Source organism: Zea mays, chromosome 8, assembly GCF_902167145.1.
Source record: "Zea mays cultivar B73 chromosome 8, Zm-B73-REFERENCE-NAM-5.0, whole genome shotgun sequence".
In the NCBI taxonomy this organism is placed as follows: Eukaryota; Viridiplantae; Streptophyta; class Magnoliopsida; order Poales; family Poaceae; genus Zea; species Zea mays.
In genome coordinates, this window is record NC_050103.1 from 76856709 (window position 1) to 76879020 (window position 22312).

A 22312-nucleotide genomic window follows, 5' to 3' on the forward strand; every position below is an offset into this window, starting at 1 on the left:
ACCGAGACCTTTGATAATTGTCTTTGAATGGTACATGTCTTTAGGCAACTTATTGGGCTTTGGGAGCACATCTCCTAATAACATTAAAATCTCATTGTAACAATTGTTCGAGAAAAAATACTTGGACTTAATGGCCATGAGCCGAGTCACAAAAGTGAGTATACTCACATCTGTGTGTTCATGCAATAGCTCTTCAGAGTCTTTTAGTAGTTTAAAAAATCTAGAAACCTCTGGTGTGGCAGGATCCTCGGAGCTTAGGTTTAATTCTGGACGTAGCGAATCTAGCATCTCATGCATCACATCATCGCCAGCCCAATCATTGTTCTCATCCTCTTCTACATTTCGGTTGGGTACTACCTCACCACGATGTTCCCACACCTCATATCCGGGCATAAATCCAAACTGACAAAGATCTAGGCTAACTCTTTCCTTATTAAGAAATATACTATTTTCGTGCCGCCTACAAGGGCATCTGACAGTATCGGTTAATGACATGGAGAATACGTGGTCCACAAAATATTTGGTCTTGGCTACCCAATCATCAAAATGACGTCCATTCCTACTCCAGCCATTGTACATCCATGCACGATCTTCAGCCATGCCTGAGACTGTTAAACTGAACCATATTGTGAAAACATTATTCAACTTCGTCAATGGTTTCGGTCGTATATGTATAGGCAATGATAGGTTCTAAACCCACAGCAAACTAGCAGGACCCAAAAAATATTCGGTAGCATAACCTCGCTGCCACTAAACAATATATTACTTATATATAAAACACAGAATGATATACTATTAATCAATCAACCTAAGTACCACATACCCTAATAATGCAACTATTCTACGTACCAATATAATGTACTTGTAAAACTAATAATATAATATTAATATGAAATTAATGCCACAAATACAATATGTCACTAATACCTAAACTACATATACCACTAATATATTAATAAAATCAAACTAAACAATAATACTAATCACACACAAATCAAACAAATATAATTACAAATATATACTAATTTCGGCGGCAATTAAATAACGACCGCCGAAAATATGAAATAAAATAAGAAAAAATAACCTTTGGATGGCAAAGAGCTTGGCGACGACGGCGGAGTGGTGGGAGGAGTAGAGCTTCGCCGCGGCCGGTCGACGGTAGTTGAGGACGGCGGTGGATGACGGTGGCGGCAGTGGGCGGGCGGCGGTGGGAGCGGGCAGGCGACGCGCAGCCGACGGTGGCGGGCAGGGGCCAGCGGCGGCGGGTGGCGCGTGGCGTGGCCGCGGGAGCGAAACAGAGAGCGACGCGGTGAGGAGAGAAAGAGAGAGAAGAGAGGAGTCGGGCTACGGTTTAAATAACTGTATTTTCGACGGCTAGGGCTTGGCCGCCGAAAATAAGACCTTATTTTTTGCGGCTGTGTCAGTGGTCACCGAAAATACGGTTAGCCACCGAAAATACGGTTATTTTCGGCGGCAGTGTCAGTGGCCGCCAAAAATAACCTTATTTTCGGTGGCTGTGTCAGTGGCCACCGAAAATACGGTTATTTTTTGCGGCTATGTCAATGGCCGCCGAAAATAACCTTATTTTCGGCGGCCAAGCTTTGCTGCCGAAAATAACTTTGGCCGCCGAAAATAACCTTATTTTCGGCGGCCAAGCTTTGCTGCCGAAAATAACTTTGACCGCCGAAAATCATGCACAGTGTTGTTGTGGTTCGAATATCACCAGCCACAAAACACGTTAATTAATTTTTAAAAATGGTGAAAACGATAGGGCGATGGGTAGCGCAATGGCAATTGTTGATGGTTATTTCCATAATTCAAAAATGGTGTTATCTTTTTGTTCTTTACGATTCTTAAGTTGTCGAGTGCCCGAAATTTTTTGTCAAAGAACACTTTTACCGATAAAATATTTGTCGAGTTTAACACTCGGCAAAAGTCTTTAACGAGTGGAAAAAAAACTTTGCCAAGTGTTTAAGACATTTGACAAAGGAAATCAAATCCGGTAGTGCTTCATTCACGATTCCATATATACACTATAGCTATGTCCGGAATAAAATGCTGGTCCATTGTATTCAGCTAAACTATCTAAAATTTACTAAAATCATGTAAGTTTGATCGGCAGAAATACTACTGTAACATGTGTAGCCATCCATTTATATAAGCATCTGTCTCTGTCCGTGAAAGGATTTAGGTTGCTATATTATTTCGTAAAACAGAATGTATTATTTGGTATACTATTCATAGAACATATAAGCTCATTTATATATCCATATATTAAACTAGTCTACTGGTCCTAATTTTTTCTACGGTTTAGGCTTAGAAAATTAAGTATTTTTTTTCTGATGTAAATCAACCATATATGCAACTTAAACATGTAAGGGCTAATTTGGAGACTTCAATCCCATGCTCCGCCAAACTGGCTCTAAATCGCTTTCCAAATACTTAATTTGAGATCATATATACGTTCAACTACATGCTTTCTAAAAATACTAGTAAAGGACATGGCCTTTGAAAGCGGAGGGAGTGTACAGCATACGACAAGAGATTAGCAGCAGCATGAATGCATGAAGCAAGAAGATTAAGGAATCCAATTCGGGAAATCACTACAGCCGGCCGTTGCACTTTCCACTCGTCGGTTCGTTCCTTTGTTGAAGAAGAAACCCTATGCATGCCGGCCGGGTCGCCATCGCTGTTGACTGCCATCGACCGATCAACAAGCGAGGCAAGACGTGCTGAAGCAACAACGGAGCAGAGACTAGGAAATCATAGGACCAGACGACCAGTAGACCGAGCAGTCGTCGTCGTCTGGGCCCCCTGTGTATATGGATGGCGATGGAAGAAGCACGACGATGGATCCAGCAACATGCGTGCCAATCCTGCAATCCATGCCATACGCAAATTAAAGCTGGACGTGGTACTTGGTACACTTGAAAGCTACTGGTGTGGTTGAATTCTATCGTTTTCAGTTTTCTAACCGCCGGCCGGCACATTCAATTCTATCATCTGCATGCATGATCGAGGAAGCAGCAGCTAGTAGCACATCAGAATTATTGGATGGACGACTGATGGGTGCAAAATGACCTCCCGCACCGCAGCTGCGCAGGAAGCCGCGGCCGTCCGACCCGTTCGTTCGAGGTGCGGTCTGCAACGAAGGAAGGAATAGCCTTAAGCCTTGTTCGTTTGTGTCGGATTGGTGGGTCGGAACGATTCCGAGCCGGATTGCTTCTCTAATTTATATAAATTTTGATTAGCCGGAATGATTCCGGGTGCAATCCGATGTAAACGAACAAGGCCTTAGCCCGGGCCGGTCGTTAACGTACGGCGACCGCGAGACAACAATGTACATGGAACGAAGATCCACCAGTCCAGTCCAGGTCAGGAGGAGTAGCCGCAGCCGGCACAGTCAGTCAGTCATGGCATGCTAGCTAGGCTCTCTTCCAGTTCCAGGCAGCAAGCCACCGTACCGCGTGCGTTTCGTGAACTGACGTTGCTTGACGACCACGTACACAGATGCACGCATGCATTCTAGTAGATGCACGCATGGTTGCTTTATTTGGTATCCGTATCCAGCTGCTCCATCCCCCATCGAGATTGAGTTCAGACACTCAGAACAGACGAACAAATCCTTAATCCGTCTTATTAAAACAGCAAGTAGTACTGTAGCTTCAGAGACAATGCATATGCATGCATGTCCTCGTTGAGATCATATATCCTCCGTCGCCTCCCCTGAAACTCCCTCATCTGAGTTCAAATCACCTTCTTCTATGAACTGTGCCCGTGCCGGTCCAAAAACACCGACACATATTCTCAGCACTAGCTATGACTGTTGCGCTGATCAGCCACAGATCGAGGAGGAGGCGATCGTGATTAACTACATCCTCTCTCCATCGACACGTGACGACTACATTGGATCGCTACTCCAACTCTTCTTCTGTTGCACTTGTATGTGTAGCGGTAACGATGCATGGCTTCTTCCTTGCAAATTTCCTGAATGTATATCTTGTTGTGCGTGTTAGCTAGGAACTCACATACTACATACATGCATGTGTCTAATATTTGGTCCTTTTGTTATTTTGTGGTAGTAAGTCTTCCGCCTACCTAGAATTTGAAGTGCCGTGGTAATAATAAGTCAGATTTGTATCGCGCGTTTCCAAATCCAGATAGTTATTTGGAGCGCCACATTGATTATTAATCGCACCTGAGAGTCGTATCTTTGCTGGCAACAACGACTGCTAGCTGCTGTCTCTGTCTGAAAGTCTTATACATAAATTAAACGTACTGCCAGGAGCTAGCAGTCTAAACACTTGTTTTGTCTTCTACTACTAGATATATAGAAAGACAAACACCTGCCTCGTGCGATTGACCAGAACAACAGCGGGGACTCCCGCTCCAGCCTCCAGGTGAGATAGCGAGAGTTTGACCCGTTTCATTCAAACAATGGTAACATCTAATCAGCTCCAAACTTCAGAACCGGACAAATTTTAGTTCTCTACAATATGGTTTTAGAGGTGGGTTTCTATTTCTAAAAACAATGAAATTATGGCTTAATTCTTTACTGATAGTTTAATATGACATGGTCTAGCACACTGTACATACTTTGACCATTTACTTATTTTATATTAAATAAGTATGAATATATGATAACTAGGTACAATACCGGAATTTGGCTCTTTGCCGAGTGTCATATTTTTTACCGAGTGTTTTTTTCGGGCACTCGGCAAAAAATCTCTTTGCCGAGTGTCATGCAAAAAACCCTCGGTAAAAGAAAACACTCGGTGAAGAAGCTCTTTGCCGAGTGTTTTATTTTTGACACTCGACAAAGAGTTTCTTTGCCGAGTGTCTTTTTTGACACTCGGTAAATGGCTTTTTGCCGAGTGTCACAAATACAACACTCGGCAAAGAGCTCTTTGCCGATTGTTTTTTTCCAACACTAGGCAAAGACAATTTAAAAATCACATTTTAAAACAGTAAATTAATTCAAATGAAAAAGTTTTCAACTACAAATTTGTATAACTCATCATATATTGAACATTTCTTCATATGACAAAATAAAAATAAATTTGTTCATAAAACCTATATCTCTCTTGTAGTTTATGAAACTACGAGAGAGACGTATAGAATTTGTGCATATTGTTAGAACCATCATGTGAGATAAATAAATGACCAAACAACCAAAATAAACTTTGTAGATCACGAGAAGTTATAAAAGTTCTTAGTTGACAACGTTTTCATTTGAAGTCATATTGTCGACGAAAACTACGTCTGAATTTTAAAAATTTAAAATTTAAATTTTGAAAACGACCTCGAAAGAAAAACCACCAACATGAAAGTTGTAGGTATTGAAGAGTTATGAAACTTTGTAGTTGACAATGTTTTGGTTTGAAATCATCTTGTTATGCAAAACTATGTTTGAATTTTGAATATTTGAATTTTTCAAACTATCTCGGATGGAAAAACCACCAAAATAAAAGTTGTAGGTCTTGAAATGTAATGAAACTTTGTAATTGACAACTTTTTGATTTGAAATCATCTTATTATTGAAAAAATCATATGAAGTTTTCAAATTTAAATTTTAAATTTTGTAAACGGTCTCGGTTGTAGAAACTATTAAAATAAAACTTATAGATCTCAAAAAGTTGTGCAACTTTATAGTTGGTCACATTTTCAAATGAACTCATTTAGTGCCTTTCGACTATTAATTCAAATTTTTTTTGATTATTAATTTGTCGAGTGCTTTTCGACACTCGGCAAAGTCTTTGCCGAGTGTCCGAAAAAAGTACTCGTCAAAAAACCCTTCGCCGATAAAATATTTACCGATTGTTTTTCGCCGAGTGTTACACTCGGCAAAGAACGCGATTCCGGTAGTGGTAGTAAAATTCCAAACCTTATCAAATTTCTATTATAGTAATCGAAGTGTTGAAATATGCCTCTAATTTCTTTTATATATTTGGAATATGTCTTGAAATATTCTTTCCTGTACGCCTATAAATATAGGCCCTCTCTGTAACTTATACTCTGCGGTTAATAGTGGATCTGTTTCCTCGTGGTTGTTTGCTCCTCCATATTGGAGGGCATTTTTCCACGTAAATCTTTATGTCTATTTTATTTCCCTAACACAAAGATTTTTAGCAAAAAATAATGGTCAAAGGTCTTAAAGTTTGAAGCTTAACATGCATGTGTATGCGTCTTATAAAAGAGAATAATGGAGTCTTATGACCTAAATATACTACACATCCAGGACAATTCCTTGTGTGGGTTATTTTTCCATATGAGAACACTACCAGAAAAAGCTTCTTTGCCGAGTGTCTAGAGCACTCGGTAAAGCTTGAAAAACACTCGTCGAAGGCTTTGCCAAAGATAGCTCGACGAACAGTACATCGGCAACGGCTTCTTTGCCGAGTACTTTTTATCGGACTTTGCCGAGTGTCAGCTGATACTCGGCAAAGAAAAGTCGTCGTCACGGTGACTGGTAACGGCGACAGAGCCTGTGCTGAGTGCCCACCTTACTGACACTCGACAAAGAGTTTCCCTTCGCCGAGCGTATTAGGTGACACTCGGCAAAGACTCTCTTTACCGAGTGTCTGCCAGACTAGCACTCGACCGAGAGATCGCCAGCGGGTCCCTTTGTAAGTACCTTTGCCGAGTGTACTACAAGGCACTCGGCAAAGCTTGCTTCTTGCCGAGTGCCAAGGCCACAACACTCGGCAAAGAGGCTTTACCGGTGCCTAGGTGTGCCTTCTTTGTAGAGTGCTATGATCTTGACACTCGGCAAAGTACCTCTTTGCCGAGTGTTACACTTGACAAAGTGACCAATATACCCCTTTTTTATTTGTTTTTGTTATTCCATCCAAACAAACAAAAATATCACATAATCATCACAGATATCACATATACATCACATATCTCACAAAGACCATAAATAAACAAGTTCTCACAAAGCACTACCAACATGTTCGAACATAAACATAAGTATCCAACACTCAAGAACATATGTCTCAAGTATCTCACAAAGCATTACCAACATCAACAAGTTCAGACCAAGTTATCTCACAAAGTATTAACAACACTAACAAAGATAATATCATGTGCACAAAGTATCTCATCGAGGTAGACGGCTGGACTGGTGTGGCGATGGGCGATCCATGAGGGTTGTTGGATGTTGCCCCAGATTGTCCTTGCACAGAGAAGAGATTGCATGTGTTATACCAGATGAATATATATCATAAAGGACTAGAATTTTGATACTCACAGGAGTATGGAACTGAGCAGGGTCAACTGGAGGGAACAACGGAGGTGGTGGAGCAAAACCATGTGCGGCGCCAAGGCTCTGCATGTACTGGAACATCTCCACCATCCTCTGTTGATCTGCCAAGCGGGCCTCCCGCTCTGCTATCATCCTCGCCTCCATCCCATGTCGTTCTTTCCTCTCTTCTTCTAGCTGGGCCTATAATATTCCAACCCAATGTTATAATAACTCAAAGAGAAGTTATATAACTCAAGGAATGATGAGTTAAAGAAGCACTAACCTGGAGTTGTTGTATGCGATGATGTGAGCTATCCTACCGAGGTCGTATGGCTGGGCTTGAGCTCGTGCTCCTTGCTCGCACCTAAGACAAAGTGGGAGTGGACGACGAGTCGATTGCCTCGTCGGCAATCCAGTACCGCCCATGCCTCTTGCCTCCTCCGACCCTCATGAGGACATCTCCGTCGATGTCCTCGGTCCTCGGATCGTAAACTGGCCCATGGACCACCTGTCCCATGGCAGTGTACTCACTTAGGCGGCTGTAGACGGCGGGGTTGCTATACACCTCGGGGTTGTCATCCGGGTTGTAGGTGACATCGGACGTCGCCTTGCTGAAAGGGAAATGGGCTTAATCATTTCCTATAATCGATTTTGGTGTTTGGTGTCCATCACAAACCACGTGGACTAACTAGTTTGCCTAGTTGTCATTTATCTCAGGTGCATAAAGCTCAACATAAACCAACAAAGAAAATAAGTTGGGGACTGTTGGGGACTTGTTCTCAAATGCTATGAGTTAAGAACAAGGCAACACAAAATGTTAATAGTTAAAGACCTTCGTCCTTCGAAGCATTATCTCTCTTAGGGTATAATGATCTTCAGACGAAGGTCATGAAGGATGAACCTTCATCATCTCAGTATATAATAATGAAAGTATAAGCATATGAAACATGAAAAATAACATGAATAATCATATGACATTATCAGAGCATTTTATTTTATTATCATGAATAAACATAAACAATATTGAGTTACATTTATACCTTCGGCTTGACAGAAGGTAAACACCCACGTGTGTCGTGCGAACGAATGCAAGTCAGCATGAACAATATAGGGTTAATGTTCACCTATTTATAGGCACGGGACGCAGCCGGGTCGAAATTACATTTATGTCCATAACAATAAATTATAAATTTGACACAAACTATTAGGGACTGAACGGTCTTTTCCTCTTTAAGTCGGTGCCACCCTTCGTCTCAAGGCACGTCATTATGCTGAAGCTTTCTGGGTTGTAGCTTCGGCTTGTGCCTTCATGCTGTGTCAGTTCGCATATCATACTGTCGAAGGTGTTTTTGCTTGGAGGACCTTCGGTGAAGAAGCAGGCCCCCAACAGTAGCCCCTTCGCGGTGCTAGATCGTTTTTCGTAACGAGCTTAATCCGTGAATAAATCTCAAAGGCTTCGGAATGTTGAAGGTCCGGAAAAACACCTTCCCTGAGCTCGTTGCCGAGAAATGATTAAAATATTCCAAGCGTCGGGTGGTCCACCGCTCAGCAGGTACAAGCAATCTGGCGATTCACCTTCCCACCTGCAGCACTATATAAACAGACGGGTAGGTGTGGAGTTACTACAGCATTCATTGCCATTGCATTGTTGTGCTGTTAAAAAATTTAAACGTGGCCGAAGCTTTTCCGCTACACTCTCGAGCGGACCGTCATTTTGAGTTAACTTCGTCAAAAAAGAGTGCTTCATCAAAACTGCAAAAGACATTAACTTCATAAAAACCGCAAAAGATCCATCAGAGGGCCAGAGTATGCTCGACTGCAAGGGTTACTCGTGAAGGAGAGGAGACCGAGGCCACCGAGGCAGCTCTGATTTTCGAAGCCATGAGACAGTTGGGTTTAGTTGTGACAGAGGGAACCATTGACGAAGGTACATCTGCTGCCGAAGCTGAACAGACTGATATTGAAGAAGAAAATGTTGATGAAGAAGAGGAGGATTATAGCATTTTGATCCCATCAAAACCCATCCTCCTAGATTTTGAGAAATCTACTTTGTCTGAAGCCGACGTGCCCATGATGATGAAACTGGGCTACTTTGGAGAAGCTGAAAGGAAGCTTGTTCGTTTTGCCGGAGAAGAAACCACTCCAACGCCGAAGGATGATGAAGTAGTGGTTTTCAAGAGTTTTTTCAGAGCAGGATTACGGTTTCCTCTGAACGAGATGATAGGAGAAGTTTTGAAAAATTTTGAAATTTATCTTCATCAGCTGACCCCTAACGCTATCGTTAGGCTCAACATCTTCATCTGGGCCCTCCGAAGCCAAGGGATGGACCCAAATGCCGAAGCATTCTACCGAGTGCATGAGTTGCATATCAAACGAAGGCCAGAGCAGATGGTCTGCATGAAAACTTTGGCTACTATAATTTCGCGTATCCCAAGGATACGAAGGCTCCAGTTCTTAGCTACCGCACCAAATGGCCAACCGACTGGAAGAGTGAATGGTTTTATATCAAGGTCGATGAGAAGAAGAGGAGGAATATGATGACGGTGGTCATGTGCCCGCTGGCTTTAAGCTTCGGAATGACCAGACCTTTGTGCAACATGCAGCCAGGGTCAGCATGCCAACTGGCCGCAGTAGAATTCAGGGTGGTGGCTGAACAAATCAGCACCAGGGACCTGGTGCAAGAATACCTGGCCAACAGGACATCTCCGACGTTAAGTGATTGGAGCATGCCGAAGCTAAAGGGAACAAAGAAGAAGTATGAACTTGTTCGATTGTCTTATTGTTTTAAGTTTGAGAAACAGTTTAAAGAGCCTTGCCAAGAATGGCTAGAGATGATTGAAACTATGTGCAATGAAATTTTGGGGAACTATACCAAAAAAGAAGACCAACTAATGACAGCAGCCTTCGGCACCCGGCCAAAATGAAGGTTAAACCGGGTAATGGACGCTCTAAAATTTGAGTACCCTGACTATGAGCGGCTCAACAAGGGTGCCGAAGGGGCAAAAAGAAAAAGGATTGTTAGCGTTCTGAGCAGGCAAGCTGCCAGAATGGTAAAAGAAGATGAAAATACTTTAAAGAAGAGAAAATCCAATCCCGAGCCGAAGGTGGCGGCCTTGAAGAAGAGAAAGGCTTCAACTCCAGAGCCGAAGGTAACTGAGATGGAAGAGGAAACTCCTTCAACACCTCCTGCTGCCGAAATAGAAGAGATTTTAAAGGTAATGACTGAATCTTTACCTATCAAGTTGCTACCCTCTGGGATCGGAACTGACGAAGCTTTTACAAAGAAAGAAGAACCTTCGGCTACAAAGAAGGCAGATGGGCTGAAGAAACAAAGAATTGGTAGCGTAATGCAGGCCATTGAAAAGACACCACCACTGGTCTCGGCATCTAAGATAGCGCCTACTGCAAGTGTCGAGGCCACTGCCGAAATAAACACATCGGCCGAAGCTGCAGCTGCCACCAAAGCTGCCAACCTGGAGGCTACCTTATCTGGGATTGATAAAATGATACTAGGTATGCTTACAGAAGAAACATCTGCAGCTGCAGAATAGGTCATGGCCCTAGTGCCTGACAAAGGGAAAGGAATTGTCGAAGCTGCTTCGGAAGAAAAAGGTTTCGATCTTCGGAACCTGGTCGGACAAAAACTATCTGAGGCCAAGAAGAAGGAGCTACGGGAATATGGCATTTCCTTTGGCTACCAGCCAGGAGCCATGCTCTTTGGTGGAATCGATGAAGAGGCCTTGGGATGTGTTCGTGACCGTACCGGGGCAAAGGTAATCGACACTCTATCGAAGAGTGTTGGTTTTCCGAAGCTTGAAGCCGATATTAGCAGCTACCAACGACAACATATCGTCGGCAGTTTGTTTTATTCCAACTTTAAGGTAAAATTCTTATAATAAAGCAAATTTTTATTATTTGTTTTATTTTTACGATGAAGTTTGCTGATGAAGGTCTATTTTGTATAGAGTATGCTGCTGAGCAAAGCGCTGCAAATGCAACAGGACCTCGAGGATAAAAAGAACGAAATTATAATCGAGGGTCTAGAGAGCAAAATCAAAGAATACAAAGCTTCTCTTGAAAAGAAAGATTTCCTACTCCAAGAGTGGAAGGTTCCCTTGCAGAAGCACAAGCCGAGAATATTAGATTAAACAGGGAACTCCTGCAAAAATCAGAGAGCTTCGAACAGGAGAGAAAAAACTTGTAGACGAAGTATGAAGCTGAAGCTACCGAGAATACGAAGCTAAAGCAATCTTTGAAGGAGCTTCGTGACATATGTCTGAATTTTGGCAGTCGCTGCGTACAGCGATTAAAAAAGGTTTTCAACTCAGTTGGAGCTAGTGCTGAAAAGTTTACTCATTCGGCCGAAAATATATCAAGCACCTTCGAACATATTGAAGGCGAAGTAGAGGCGCTTGACGAAGTAATAGCAGGGCATGGTTACTTCTGCGCCCTGCTAGCTTCTTGCGGCACGGCTGCAGCATTTTTGAAAGCTGGCTGTACGCACGCGAAGATAGTGAATAGACCTACCTTCAGCCTATCTTCGATAGATTTGGTTGATATTCCCGGCGAAGCCCGAAGCATAGGAAGTAGATTTATAACACAAATTTGGGCAAAGGGTGGTCGGGACTTGACTAGTGATGAGGCCCAAAGCTTACTTAAACCGGTATGAAAGTTATATCTGTTGCTTACCTTTTCTTGTGATTACCTTTTACCTTATAAAATTTTGTTGTGTGTAGGATGATGATGCCGAAGATTAGTAATCCGAAGCAGATTCCGAAGGCCACTGAAGCTGATCTCTAGACTTGCCTGCATAAATCTTTTAGAGGCATTTGTATTATCTCTATAAAAGACATTGTAACCGATTGAACATTACTCTGTATATCTGTCCATACCTTGTAATATATTTTTACCTTTCCTTCCATGTGTAAATTGCTTTGCTGTGGACAAAACTTATATCTTTTGAGCTGAAGGCGAAAAACACCTTCCCTTCTTTTCGTACACAACGAAGCATATCTTGCTTCTTCATGCTCATTGAAGCATTGTTATCAAAGCTAAAGTATCTGTTAGTGCTTTATGTTATGATTATGATGATCCTACGAATGTCTACATGAATGTGTATAAATGCAATGAATGATGTAATATAATGTGCAAATGAATATCCCAATACACACACGAAACCACACCCAGACTCTGCATCCCCTTAGGAACGTCTTTTAAGTCTTAAGCTCTGCATCCCCTTAGAAACGACTTTTGAGCTTCTTCACCTTCTATTTCGGTGGTATAAGTTCTGCATCCTCTTAGGAACGACTTTTGAACTTCTTCGCCTTATATTTCGGCGGTATTTGGCTCTGCATTCCCTTTGGAACGACTTTTGAGCAGAAAACTTACACTACGCTCCCTTAGGAACGACTTCTTGTAGCTTCGTCAATTTTGGCTCTGCATTCCCTTAGGAATGACTTTTGAGCAGAAAACTTACGTTGCGCTCCCTTAGGAACGACTTTTTGTAGCTTCATCATGCTCTGCATCCCCTTGGGGACGTCTTTTGAGCTTCTCCCTGTTTTTCTTTTTGCACTCGATGGTGCATGCTCAGATTTACATATTACATCTTTTGGGGGATTTGGCCCTCATGGGGCTAAATAAGAATGAAAAATTACAAGCTATGGCCCCATTAAAAACCTTTCTCCCCTCCTGAAAGAAAAAGGGTGCCATAGAAAAAATGAAAAAGAAAGATTACATCAAATTACACATAATATCATCGAAGCTCATCCACATTCCAAGATTTGGGTATGTCTTTGCCGTCCATATCCTTCAATCTGTAAGAACCGGGTCTTGACGAAGATATTACCAGAAAAGGACCTTCCCACTTTAGTTGCAACTTGCCCACAGTGTCTGGGTTGGCCACTCTCCGAAGCACCAAATGCCCTGGCTTGATGTTTTTGAATTGAACTTTTCTATCACGCCACTTTATTGTTTCGGCCTGATATTTATTGATGTGCTCTATAGCCTGAAGTTTGGTCCCCTCTATAGTATCTTTTGTTACTTGATAATCAGCTTCGTCTTCTGCCGAAGTTGTTGTTCTTATTGACCCTGCCTTTGCCTCATCTGGAGTTATTGCTTCGTCACCAAACAAAAGTTTGAAGGGTGTAAATCCTGTTGACCTTGACACAGTTGTATTGTGGCTCCACACTACTTTAATCAGCCCGTCTGGTTACTTTTCTCTGGACTGGTTGAAGATTAGCTTCATTATTCCTGTCATTATAATATCATTTGCTCTTTCTACCAGACCATTTGATTCTGGATGTCTAACTGATGCAAAATGAATCTTTGTACCAATTTGGTTACAAAAATCTTTGAATGCTTTGGCATCAAATTGTGTACCATTGTCCACGGTTATTGCCTTCGGCACACCGAAGCGACAAAAAAAATTTGCTAGAAGAATTTTTGGACCGTGACCGAAGTTATTATAGCTAAGGGCTTCGCCTCAATCCACTTGGAAAAATATTCTACTGCTACTACAACATACTTCAAATTACCCTGTGATGGTGGGAGTGGACCCAACAAATCTAGGCCCTATCTTTGCAATGGCCAAGTTGGTTGTATTAACTGAGTTAACGATGAAGGTTGTTTCTGGTCTCTTGCACATTTTTGACAATTTTCGCACTTTTGAACCAAATCTGCTGCATCCGAAGCTGCCTTCTACCAATAAAATCCTTGTCTAAAAACCTTTCCCAGCAAAGGTCTAGATCCAATGTGAGATCCACACAATCCTGCATGTATTTCTTTCATTAGCTCTATACCATCGGTTCTGGATAGACATTTGAGAAGTGGGGAGCAGACTCCATATTTGTATAACTCCCCTTCTATTATGACATATGGTCTTGTCCTTGCTTCCATTCTTTTATTATAAACTTCGTCATCCAAGAGGCAGTTACCCTGGAGGAAAGATATGATTTCAGTCCTCCAATCTTCACTATGCATAGGTGATATTGCAAGCATTGCTCTTTCGAGAAGTTCGACCGAAGGTGCTTTTATTGTTTCAAAAATACTTCCGAAGGTAGAGAGAGCCCCTGTGCTGCTGACTTGGCTAACAAATCTGCATGCTCATTTTCCCCTCTTGGAATATTTTTTACATAAAAACCTTCGAAGGAAGCTTCCAACCTTCGGACTGTGTCCAAATATTTTTCAAGCTTCAGATCCCTTGCCTTGCTGCTTTTGTCTACATGGCCAGAGATGACTTGGGAGTCAATTTTGAGGATCGCCCTTCTTATTCCCATTGCTTTTAGCTTCCGAAGCCCCAGGAGAAGGGCTTCGTATTCAGCAATGTTATTTGTACAACTAAAATCCAGCCTTGCTGCATAACATGTTCTGACTTTGGAAGGCGCTACTAGAACAGCAGTCGCTCCTGCGCCAAAGGTTCCCTAAGAACCATCACAGAAGACTGTCCAGGCTTCAGCGTCTTTTGTTGCTTCTTCTTCCTGAGCCCCTGGCGTTCAATCAGCAATGAAGTCTGCTAAGACTTGAGACTGAATTGAGGATCTATGAACATAATCAATAAAGAATTCATTGAGCTCGGCAGCCCATTTTCGGATCCTCCCAGTAGCTTCTCTATTTCTCATTATGTCCTTCAGAGGTTGTGACGAAGGAACAATTATATGTTATGCTTGAAAATAGTGCCGAAGCTTCCTAGAGGCCATCAACACGGCATATAGTACCTTCTCCAATTCTGTATAATTTTTCTTTGACAAACTTAGAACTTCGGAGATAAAATATACTAGTGCTTGTTTTTTAACTTGTCCATCTTGCTTTTCTTGTACAAGCGCTGCACTGACTGCAGAGTGAGAGGCTGCTACATATAAGATTAATGGAGCCCCTGGCGAAGGGTGGAGTTAGTGTTGTCAAGTCGATCAAGTATTGCTTTAACTCTTCAAAAGCCCTTTGCTGAGCCGGACCCCACTTGAAAACTTCGGCTGACTTCAATATTTCAAAGAATGGAAGATTTCTTTCTGCTGATCTGGATATAAATCTATTTAATGATACCAGCCTTTCTGCCAATCATTGGGCCCCTTTCTTCGTATTTGTTGGCTCCATCCAAAAGATAGCTTTGATTTTATTCGGATTAGCTTTGATTCCCTTTGTTGATACAAGACAACCAAGGAACTTGCCCTTCTTTACTCCAAAAACACACTTTTCTGGATTTAATTTCAGACCCGCTTGCCTGAAATTGGCAAATGTCTCCTGCAAGTCAGCAATGTGATTCTCTTGCTTCGTGCTCTTTACTATGATGTCATCAACATAAGTCAGCACATTCCTGCCTATTTGAGAATGAAGGACCTTGGCTGTCATTCTGCTGAAGCTTCCTCCAGCGTTCTTGAGCCCCTCAGGCATCCGAAGGTAACAATAAGTGCCACTAGGGGTTATGAAGCTAGTCTTTGTCTCATCTTCCTTCTTCATCCATATTTGATGATAGCCTGAATAGTAGTCCAGTAGACTCATGAGCTCCGAAGAAGCTGCTGCATCTATAAGGGAGTCTATTCTTGGCAATGGGAACTCGTCCTTTGGGCATGACTTGTTGAGATCTGTGAAATCAATACACATTCTCCATTTTCCATTAGCCTTCTTCACCATAACAGTGTTGGCTAATCATTCTGGATATGTTACCTCTCTGATAACGCCAGCACTGAGAAGTCTCTTTACTTCGTTCCGAGCACCTTCAGCTTTACCATCAGACATCTTCCGAAGTCTTTGCTTCCTTGGCCTGAAAGATGGATCCATATTAAGTGAATTCTCAATGACATCTCTGTTGACACCACAGAGATCATTGGCTATCCAAGCGAAGACATCTTTGTTGTTAAACAAAAATCTTATCAAAGTTTTTTCCTGTTCATCAGATAACTGAGACCCCAGCAGTACCCTTTGATCTGCTATATCTTCACATAAAAGCATAGGCTTCGGCTGATCTACCGAAGCAGCCTTCTCTCTTTTGTGCTTATATTGTTGACAAGCTTTGGCTCCATCTATGTTGTGTATTGCCTTTGAATCTGTCCAACTGCCTTCAGTCCTTCTAGCAGCTTCTTGACTTCCGTGGACAGCAATGAGCCCTTGTTCCAAAGGTATCTTCAAGCATAAGTATGCTAGATGAAGTATTGCTTCGAAGGCATTAAGTGTTCCTCGACCAATGATTGCATTGTATGGGTATTCCATGTCGACAATGTCAAAAACAACTTGCTCAGTTCTTATGTTGTGGACATAACCGAAGGTAACTGGCATTGTGATTTTGCCAAGTGCCATAATCTGTCATCCTCTGAAGCCACAAAGAGGGTGTGTAGCATCATGAATCTTGTCCTCTGGTTCTTGCATCTGCCTTAAAGCCTTTGCAAATATAATGTCCGCTGCACTGCCTATGTCAACCAGAACATTGTGGACCAGAAATCCCTTTATGACATAAGATATGACCATAGCATCATTGTGAGGATAATCTTTTAGCTGAAGATCCTCCTGGGAGAAGGTGATTGGGATGTGGGACCACTTGGACCTGATGAAGGGTCCTTGCATCCCAACATGCTGCACTTTTCACTGCGCTTTCTTCTTCTGCTTTTTGTTAGCTGGCTCTGAACTTGAACCGCCCGTGATTGGGAGCACCAGCTTTGTAGCCGAATGTACCACGACTTGGTTGTTGAACGAAGCCATCAGCTCAACAGTGGAAGTGAGTTCACCGGAGGTGGGCGCCAATGCTGGGGACTTGTTCTCAAATGCTATGAGTTGAGAACAAGGCAACACAAAATATTAATAGTTAAAGACCTTCGTCCTTCGAAGCATTATCTCCCTTAGGGTATAATGATCTTCAGACGAAGGTCATGAAGGACGAACCTTCATCATCTCAGCATATAATAATGAAAGTATAAGCATATGAAACATGAAAAATAACATGAATAATTATATGACATTATCAGAGCATTTTATTTTATTATCATGAATAAACATAAACAATATTGAGTTACATTTATACCTTCGGCTTGACAGAAGGTAAAAGCTCAGGTGTGTCGTGCGAACGAATGCAAGTCAGTGTGAATAGTACAGGGTTACTGTTCACCTATTTATAGGCACGGGACGCAGCCCGGTCAAAATTACATTTATGTCCTTAACAATAAATTACAAATGTGACACAAACTATTAGGGACTGAACGATCTTTTCCTTGCGCGTCATTATGTCGAAGCTTTCTAGGTTGTAGCTTCGGCTTGTGCCTTCATGCTGTGTCAGTTCGCATATCATACTGCCGAAGGTGTTTTTGCTTGGAGGACCTTTGGTGAATAAGCAGACCCCCAACAGGGACTCTACAAAGTTTGGAGCAAAGACAAGTAGAGGTGCTGCTAATGGCGCACCGGACACTGCCAGTGGTGATCCTTGCGGGGTCTTAGTGACCCAAGTGATTAAGGAGAAGCCTCGATCGGTCTATGTGATCGATTGAGAGAGGAAAAGGGTTGGAATAGACCCAGCCTTTGTGGTCTCCTCAACGGGGACTAGGTTCTTTGGAACCGAACCTCGGTAAACAAATCACTGTGTTCATTTGTGTTGATCTTCACTTGATTTGTTTCCCTTTCCTTCCTCTCTCTAAAAGTTCACTTGCTCACATTGATTTGAGTCTGCTCCCAAGGTTATCCGCATTGATTGAGCAACTCATAGAAAGGAGAACTATCTTCCACACTCCGAATTTATTTCTAACCCTAACCTCAAGTGTAGTGCCTACGTTCCTTCCTTCTAATAGGTGAGGATATGCATGTCCTAATCCCACCCGCGGTTGCATAGACGGGGTTAGTTTCCCTGCTCTACTCCGATCCGAGACAGAGTTTCGGCAGCACCTCCCAGATGTTCTCCCCGATGTGGGAGACTTAGGTTTCTACACATAGCGCATCACAACTTTTTCAAAACATTCTCAAATTTTATATCACAGCCTCTACATATGATATCATGACATGTGCACAAGTTTCATGATTTTTTGACTTTGTGTTTTATACAATTTTTAAACAACTGGATGGCAAGTTTACGGTCATGTTTAGTGAGCATTGTGCTCGAAAATTCCGGTCTGCTCCTGAAATGGCCCGTAACTTGTGCTAAGTAACATGAATACCATTTTTGCATTCACAATTTTTCATTTTTCGAGTGAATTGCAGTTCAAATTTGAATTATTAGAGGAAATTCAATTAAACGAACAAAATCTAATAGTTATAGCAAACACTTTTATAATTATGCCAAAAATGGAACATGTAAGTCTATATAGTGTAGGAACAAACACAAAAAATTTGGCTAGAAAAAAAAATGGAAATATACTTTACCGTGTGTCTAAGTAAGGCACTTGGCAAAGCATAGTTTGCCTAGTGTTAGCCGGACGACACTCGGCAAAGTACCTTCTTTGCCAAGTGTCAACGTCTTGCGCTTGGCAAAAATAACGGTTGTCAGATATAGATGGTTGCTGACGGCCCTTTACTGAATGTCAACGTTCGCCGAGTGTCTGTCTGTGCCGAGAGTCCTGCTCTCGATAAATGTGTTCGTTATCTAGAGTAGGACTTAGCTGAGTGCGACACTCAGCAAAGAGCCAGAGTGCCCGACAAAAAGTACTCGACAAAGAGACGGATTCCGATAGTGAAATGAGGTGGGACGGTAGTTCTCTAACCTGAATATATTACACATGCACGGAACAGATTATGCTATGGATCTCTCTGTCTTTCTCAAGCTTTGACTTTCCAAGGAAAGGATGCATCCAGGGCACAAGTACTCATGTTGACGAATTGAGGTTGAGGCATCATCAATCTATACATAGAAACTAAGATCACCACAAGTCCACAGCTAGCCAGGCAGATGAAGAAACTGACTAGCGCTCCATCCGATCCAGCCTAATAAACAGCTTGTCTTGGAGTGACACAGACACGTTTATGTTGTGCTAGCTGGCAGCTTGTCTTCACTGAAACAATGGACAATTTTCCATACCTGTCAATGTATCATCACTCTATAGCTCCGTGTTTGACTCTTCCTCTAGCTAATAAGCCAGGTAACTGATCGATGTTACTGTAGTGGTCGTACGTGTTCTTCTTACGCAAAGAACGTGTATGAAGTGAGGCTTGCATTGGGACGTACGACTGGGAACATAGACATGGGAAACGAGCTACTAGTGGGCAGTGGAGTCATCCAGCACACAACAAACCGTAGTGTAGCTAGCTGCTAGGTGCGTGCATTGCATACGTGCTTCGTACGTCGCTGCATTGTCCTCCCGCCTTTTGCGTGTCTTGGATCTGTTGCTTCTTCCTGCACGTCTCGGAAAATGGACGTGCTCCCTGTTGTGGACAGATGGCGACCCGCGAGGCTTCTTTCTTTAATTTTCTACTCGTTCTGAAAATAGCTTTATTAAATTAGTTTTCAGGACTACTCGCATCGGTCGACAATTAATTTGCCCAAACAGCTAGCAAAAAGCTGATTATATTCCTAGAAGCTCTCGTTCCTTCCATCACAAGTGTGATTTTGGTGCACTTGCCCAACTGCATGAGGTCTCTGTGGCTGCACACGTACGTAGCGGTTATCGAAAACTAAAAGAACAGCTCTTGTCACTTGATCGACCCGTGTAAAACTGTTTAAAATAAGAAGTGCTTAAACCGGATACCGACGTGACGTGCCATGTTGAAGCATGCTGCTAATGAAAGATTGATGATTCAAGTGACACAAAAATACCAAGTTTGAAGATCTAAGTGACATAAAATGCCAAGTTTAGGAATCCAAATGATTTCAAAGTCACGTCAGCATTTGGTTTGAACAAACCCTTTTTTTCAACGGTTTTATATGGAGCGTCAAGTTCAAGCATCCATTTAGCATCTTCAAGATACTAGTTAAATGACTCGCCAAGCTAAATTTTGACTATTCAACAGCAAAATAACTTTCCAACAGATTAGCTATTTGACTCGTCAAGCTTTCTGACTCTCTAAATTAGCTCTCTCATTAGCTAAATTTGGCTAGTCATCTGACTAGCAAAACTAAATAGATAGTCTATGGGAGTGAGATGCTACATATAGAGTGCAACCATTATGAAAAATTAGATAGAGAGTTAAATAGAGAGTCAAAAATAAAGAATCTATTGGAGATGAGGAGGTCGAGTTTGAGGACCGCTAAAGCGCTAGCGGGTGCACTTTACTCCATTACATACGTTTAGACAGCCGTACGTATAGGAGGAGTGGTATATATATATATATATATATAAAACAATGAATGAAACAAAGGACAGGAGCCAACGCATGACTTTGGAAAGAACCGGCCGGTAATTTTGACGCTAGTGGAAAAGTGTACAAAAAAAAACCAAATAATTAAGCCTGCATCGTCCGACGTTGACGCCTTGACGACGATGTGAACGCCGCCGGATCGGAATCGGGCGGCGCATGCTGCAGAAAGCTTGCGCTGGTCTTCGTTCGCTGCGGCGCGCGCCGCCTGGTGCACGGGCGACCGTACGAGGGGTTCGTCGCAGTCGCAGCCGGCCCGGCAGGCCGTGTGCATGCTGCATGCAGAGCTGCTGGCCGCCGGAGCGAGAAAGGAGAGCTAGCTAGATGCAATGTCGAGCAGTCCGGTCCAGGTGCACGCTGCGACCAGCGGCATCATTTCCTTCCTGGTCTCCGTCTTTTTTTTTTTCTGTATTTCGTTCTTTCTAGCTTTTGAAAACATCCAGGACCAGCGGCGTCTCTTTCATACCTTGTCGCCGCCGGTCGCCGGTCGCTGCGGCGTGGCGGCATTGCCGGGGTACGGTGTGGGATCCACTATAAGAATGTGTATTCGCTGACTGGACCTGGATGAAAGGGGCATGCATGTACGTACAACGACGAGGCCAGACGGAAAAAGAAAGTAAGAGCACACATAGGCGCTCGGAAGGATCATCGGCAGCTCAAACTCCAATACTGCGTAGGTTGTGTGTTGATCTGTTGACAAAGAATAGTACTCTACGGCGACACGCACTACAGTCTACAGGACTGCTTATCGCCTGCTTCTATATGTTTTGTTTCAGCATGGAACAATATAGGATTAGATGGCAAGTACTTTGTTCCAATATTATCACACAACACAATACGTCTTGTTGCCTCGCTCGATCAGGACTAGAAAGATTAAGCTCTTCTATAAGAATTTACACTAGCATAATTTGTGTTGTAGCATTTGCTATGGCTCTATATATACTCGGCTTCCATGCTAGACCTCAATAATGCAATGTCTCTTGCTTACGTGCACTACATGATATGAGATTACTACCCAAATAAACTGTAAAATCACAAATATATCTTCTACCATTTATTTATATCTCCTGCCCAATATAATTTGCGTCATAGAAATCAATGACAAGCACTACCGGAATTTGGCTATTTGCCGAGTGTTTTTTTTCGGGTACTCGGCAAAAGAAAACTCTTTGCTGAGTGCTACGTAAAAAACCATCGATAAAAGAAAACACTCGACAAGAAACTAGCAACAAACATTAGTAAGAGCATACAGAAAACGGCATACCTTATTTACTTTACTGAGAATACAATATCAGGCCTAAGTTAAGTATTATTACAAAACTCCTACTACGTACACTTCTATAGCTTGTAGCATCATTTGGCCCAAAAGGATATCCTTCATGAAGTGATACCTTCTCACCTACTAAAAGTGGCTTAGGAGCAGGTGGTTTTCAATTCTCCATACCAACTCGTTTAAGAAGATCAGATGCCTACTTTTATTAAGTAATAAGTATAATCCTATTTGAAGTTCTTGTTACTTTTTCTTGCTGCAGATCTCCTTAGTACTTGAAAGCAGATTCTTTCAGTAAGTCCTACAACAAAACCGCTAAAATCTTCTTTGACGAGCTAGCAACAATAATATTGTCTACATAGAAAATTGTTATATTCTATTTGTTATAAAAGAATATTGATATATCTATCTTTAATAAGGCATGAAAAGCGAGAGAGATCAGTTTATTACTTAGTACTAGCTAGCTAGGCTATATCTTTAGAAGCGATTTTCTTTAAAGATCTGAAAATTGATTTCCAACAGAGGCTCGTTAACTTGGGTGC